Source organism: Xenopus laevis, chromosome 1L, assembly GCF_017654675.1.
Source record: "Xenopus laevis strain J_2021 chromosome 1L, Xenopus_laevis_v10.1, whole genome shotgun sequence".
Classification (NCBI taxonomy): Eukaryota; Metazoa; Chordata; class Amphibia; order Anura; family Pipidae; genus Xenopus; species Xenopus laevis.
Genome location: NC_054371.1, coordinates 230,178,093 through 230,183,888, shown reverse-complemented (window position 1 = coordinate 230,183,888; position 5,796 = coordinate 230,178,093). Strand labels below are relative to the sequence as shown.

General features: G+C 45.8%; 1 long non-coding RNA gene across 1 annotated transcript; it reads left to right on the top strand.

The window, feature by feature from the left end:
* The first annotated feature begins 1,926 nt into the window (after positions 1-1,926).
* LOC121396002 lies at positions 1,927-5,417 on the top strand. Its single transcript, XR_005962759.1, has 3 exons — positions 1,927-2,447; positions 4,598-4,690; positions 4,773-5,417. It is a non-coding gene; the product is annotated as an uncharacterized LOC121396002 (long non-coding RNA).
* Positions 5,418-5,796: the final 379 nt, after the last annotated feature.

Genomic DNA, 5,796 nt, shown 5'->3' with positions numbered 1-5,796 from the left:
CAATCATTTAGAGTTGCACAGCAGTCAGCAGAGTCCAGACCTCAGGCCTTACCTGCCCCACCCCCACCAGTAAATGCTTCATCCACTAATCGCTTGAGAAGCACTGACTTAAATACTCCATCAGTTTCTACTGGTCCCACTTCTACCAGGAGGAATGCAGTGCAGGTTAAATGGGTGGGCCCAATAGAGGATTGCCCGGACTGAGATTATGTTGTGGATACACTGCTTAAGGCACACTTGCAGTTCAGGGTTGATGAACAGGTGTGGAAAGTAATAAAGTAGAGAGAGGTAGAATCTGACATCAGTTTCAAACTCCCTGAACACTTAGATATGTTCTTCACTAGGTACAACTTGAAGAAAAATGATGATTTGTGGAAACAATTTAAAGTGGTCCCTTTAACAAAACATGCTCTAAAACATGTTACAGTTGTGTTCAAACATGAAAATATTGTTATGGAAGATATTGTTTTCTGGCTACGGCATCATTGTGATATTATTTCCCCCCTAAGGAGATGTTATGATAGACATGGTGTATGGGATGGGTCATTCAAAGTCACGGTTAAGCTCTGGATGCGTAACCACACTCAAGTACACCTCCCAAACTCATTCTTCATTGGGAAAGACAGGGGGTTCTCTTTTATGTAGGGCAGCCAAGAAGGAGCTTAAGGTGTGGGAACCTTGGACACTTTGCTGCTCAATGTGCAGTTAAGCGTTGTTCTAAATGTGGGAAGGTGGGTCATGAGGCAAGATCATGTGACAAAGTGATGTGTAAATTATGTGGAGAGGCAGATCATGTACATGATGACTGTCCCATGGCCTGGCATAATGTCACTAGTGAACTCCTTGAAATGGAAACTACCCTGCTTACTGGTAATGACACCAGGCCCAAACAAACTAGTGGCCCGACCCAAACTAGACTCGAAACTAACACTGCGAGTGACATTCAACCAGCAGTTGCACCTGCTCCATCATCTAGGCCAGAGCCTGCTTCAGTATGTATTGCTTCTCATGGCTCTACATCCTCGGCCATTGTCAGTTGTGCTCCTGTAGACGTTGTCCCTCAACTGTCACCCCCTACAGTTCAGTCTCTTGTTGCCCCTAAGACTGATTTAAATGGGGTTTCCTGTACAGTGAGAAAAGTGCAGAATAACATTGCTCAGAATCATGATGCTCCACAGTCAAGCCATAGTCTGGGCTCTGTACAGAGTCAGCGGTCTTCTCAGGCTGCTCCTTCTCTACCATCAAGTGAGGCCTCTGAGACCTCCTCTACTTCCCATGTTGCCCCTTCTTTAGCAATCCTCTTGGGACAGGCCCAGGGGGCTTTACCAAAGCTTTTTCAAGAACTTGATCACTCACATGGGTTGCAAGATGCTGATGAGGAGATTCTCCTCTGCGCTACTCCTAATTTAGAAAAACTTGTTAGTCAGCCCTCATCAGACCCTGTCTGGTAGATGCAGGCTCCAAAAAGTAAAAAGAGATCCCATCCAGGAAAATCTGTTTTGTCTACCTCTAATAGGTACCAGGTCCTAGCCAACAAGTCGTCTGAGCCACAGGAGCCAGGTGAACCTCCAGAGGAAACCATAGGTAACTGGGGTGACTCAGTAGACCCAGGTGATGTTGATAGTCAGGCACTGTCACATGTTAGTGAGACTCCTCAGGCTTGTCGGCCTTTGGAGGAATCCAATATTGAATCCTCTGGCAGCTCCTCGGTTGTTAAAAAAAAGAGAAGGAGGAGCTTAAGGAGATAAAGTGACCAATTATAAGTGAGCTGACCAAGTTTTTTTTGTCACCCTTATTTTGTTTGTGGTCGATGATTTTGGTTCTGTATGAGTGTAATACAATGTTATTGTAATGTTAGTGTAAATTATGTTCATATTTTGTTGTAAAGTTTTCAATAAAAAAACGTAAAAACTCTATATATTAGGTACCTATCTAGTGCAACTAACCCCTATTTCTGTAGGGAAATTAGAGAGAGAACAGGTGTGTAATCTGATTTTGCTGCATGACCAGCATAAGCCCAGGATCTTGTGGCTCTGGGCAGCCACCTTCAGTACTCCAGGCCCAGGCTTTCGGGCCTAGCCTGGAGGAAAGTTTGCAGCCTGATTCAAGCTCTAAGATCTCAGAGTTTGAATCTGTGGAACAACTGTCAGCTGCTGGGGGAGCTTCCCAGGCAGTGAGTATGGAGGAGTCCCCAGCTGGATCCCACAGACATTGTGGTGCAGTGGAAGCCCAGGCAGGTGAGAAGAACATGGAGCCCCAGGCCCTGCAACCTGCCTGGCAGAAGTCAGAGGGGAGAAGCAAGGGGAGCACAAAGCCTGAAGCTGGAGGTGACGGTGCAGAAGTGAGGAGGAGTGAGAGGACAGAGACAAAGAGGTGCAGCTGATCTGACCCCTGGGGCAGCTGAGGAGAAGGAGAAAACTCGCACTTTAAGACCTGGTGCAAAAACTGTGAGTAATAAATTCTCTTCTGATAAATGTAAGAAACTCCAGCGTTCTGCCTCTGTGGCTGCTTTACCTGATGTCACTGCAGTGAGGGGAGAAGGGACTGTGAAGGCAAAAGGCACATTGTGTGGGAAAAAGCAAGTGTCACAGTCACCTGTGAGGAAACTACATCTCCCAGCATCCCCTGTAAGCCGTGCATCTGTCAGCCAAATGACTTCCACTGAGTCTGATGGAAACACTTTGGTGAAAGCTGTATCTCACTCACCTGTAAATAAACTGCAAGATGATCCAGGTTTCCCAGCATCCCCTGTAAGCCTTACATCTGACAGTCAGACTATTGCAGCCACTTGTGATGTTGTGCCAGAAACTCCCCATGATGTCTGTGCAACAAGGGAAAGTGCATTTGGGAAGGAAAAGCTGCAGCTGTGAGTCAAACTGGCAGGATCCTTGTTGTTGCTGCTGCTGAGCTTTCTCTTACTGGGGAGACTCAACCTCAGGATTCAGCAGGTAACGACACACCTGCACCCAGTCCTGCAATTAACCCTGTAGCTGCCAAATCTGCACCTGATCCTGTCTGTAACACTGACATATCTGATGATGAATCTCAGTTTTCCTGTGAATCAGCTTCTGCCTCAGGTGCATCTGCAGCTCTTGTCAGCACCAGATTCCTCTTCTGGGCACCCCGAGGCCTCAGGGTCTTAGTGCCCGATATTGGCGTGCACCATTCCACCTCCCTGCATGCCTCGTAGCGCTGAGGAATGCTGCATTCCCCATACACTTTAGGATGCGGCTGGGCAGCATGCTGCCTCTAAAATTCCACTGCCCTAGGCCCGGGCCTTTGTGGCCCCCCAAGTCCCCTACTGCAGAGAGCCCCCCAGCGCCCTGTCCTGAGGATATTCCAACTATCATTAAGCAGCTGACACAAGCCTACAGTGACAAAAAGAAAAAAGAGGCAGAAATTGTGGCACAACAAAAGCTGATCAGAGCTACAAATAAGAACAAAAGAGGAAGACTTGAGTTGGACATGATCACACTTAAAGGGGAACTGTTTGAGGTGGAAGTGTCTATTGAGAGGTTACTGACTAAAGTGGGGCCCTGGAGGGAACGTTTTGAAAACATGGAGAGATTTGAAAAGATGCAAAAGTCTCTCAAGCAGCAGGTTCCCTATCGCACCCGGAAGCCCAGCACTACCAGCTGTTCTGCCTCATCTGATACAGAAGGGGAATTTAAAAAGCCTGAAGCCCCAAGCAGGAGTTTGAAGAGAGCACCACCCAAAGGCAGAGGAAGTGAGACCATCAACTGGCAGCATATGGCGTTTGATTTAAAGGATGTCAAGAAACAGGGGAAGAAGAAAGAGAAAATGAAACAACGGCCCCAAGAAGCGAGTGCTCACAGTGACCCAGTGATGTTGGGCACACAAGAGGGGTTGGTGGTGGGTAATAAAGAGTCTGGGAATACTGGGCCTGAAAAAGCACAGCAGGCACATGGTACTAAGGGCCAAAAATCTACTGAGCAAGCTACATCTTCTGGGGTGGACCCTAGAGCTTCATCTTCTGGGGTGGACCCCAAAGCATCAAGAAAGTTCTGGGAGAGAAGGAGATTATTACTTGCAGGTGAAGGGCCCTCCTTTGGTGGTCAGGCATTCCGTAGGAACAACTGTGTCAAGTTGATGTGGGAAGGGAACATAGAGAATGCTCCAAACAGAACTTACATTATTAGGAGACTGCTAGAAGGGTCCGCTAAATTTAAAGCTAGTAATGACCTGGAGGCCTGTATTGTGCAGTCTGCTACAGAATGGGATGTAAGCTTCAAAATCCCACAGGGGTTAGATGCTTTTTGGTGGCTTTTTGAGACCCTAAAAACACAGCCAGAATGGCAAAATTTTTAGGCCATGCCAATATCTAAGCCAGAGATAAAGAGCATCACTATCATTGTATAAAATGAAGTGCTCACGTGGCTGAAGCGTCCGTGCACAGTCCTCTCCCTGTTAGGCCGTGTACTTGAAGATGATGTGTGGACGGGGGGCAAAAAATCTTTATTTACATCATGTATAAAAAATATATTATTTTTTTATACATGATGTAAATAAAGATATATTATTTTTTATACAAGATTTTTTATTGTATTTGATTAATCAAATTTTTTTGGTTCTCCAGGAACGGTGCCTGCTTGCTATCCAAGATGTTTGCATGTATCTCCCCTTTGCTGAGGGTTTGGAGCAAGAGCACCCGGACCCATTATGGAAAGCGGTAAGCTTGTCCTTACATTTAAATATGACCATGCTTTCTATGGTTTTCATTATAAATAATTGTTGGAGTCTAATTTCCCCAGGGGAAGGAAAGAAGTTGCTGCACAAACAGAATGGAGTACATTTTGCACTTTGTTTGTTATAAACTCCCTGTGAGTCTCGGCTATGAAGAGCGAGGGAGCTTAGGAACAGACGTCGGACCAATTAAGTCCAGAGATCTGACTTGTTCCCAACTTGCCGGGGGAACTTCTGTTGGGTATTTGAATAAGGAATGAAAGTGTGAGGGTGATGCTATCTCCTCTCTCTCCTCTCGCATGAACATGCTCCAATTAAAAGTGAAAGAAGAAGAGGCGCCGCACTAACGAGGCTGAATATTCAACTTCTCCCATCAGCGTAATGTCATGCAAATTACAGAGGGAGATGGTGCAGATTGGTTGGTCCCAGCTGGGAGTGAAACCTCAGCTCTCGTATCTCCCTCGATCTCTCACACTTCTGCATCCTATTATGCTAATGGCATCTTTGGAATATTGAACTTTCAGATCAGTATTTGCACATCTCAATAATCATTCTCTGTCTGTAAGAACAATGGAGCCATTAGCCTGCAGCCAAATTGTGCAAAGCTGAAGAGGGACACAATGACAATGATATCAACAGGAACCCACCAAACGCATGGCTCGATCACCTGGCCACAGAAATGTGATAATAAAAGGAATTTCTATTTAAATAATTGTAGAGTACCCTTGTCCTTCTGTAACCACCTTGCCCTGCTTAGACCAATCTGCTGACCTGTTAAGATATTGCCCCATTGTCCTAGTGTTTACATCTTCCCCTATTGGGTTTATTTTGTTTCCATTTCACCTTCTTACTCTACTGTCTCCATCTTTTCCCCTTTTGTTTTGAGTCTGACTCCATCTTATCATATTGTCACCAACATGCCCTACTGTCTCCTTCATTCTCTTGCCCTACTGTCTCCTTCATTCTCTTGTCCTACTGTCTCCATCTTGTCCTACTATCTTTAGCTTGTCCTACTGTCTCCATTATTCCCTACAGTGCTCATCCTGCCCTACTGTCTCCATCTTGTGTTACTGTTTCCATAATGTCTTTCTC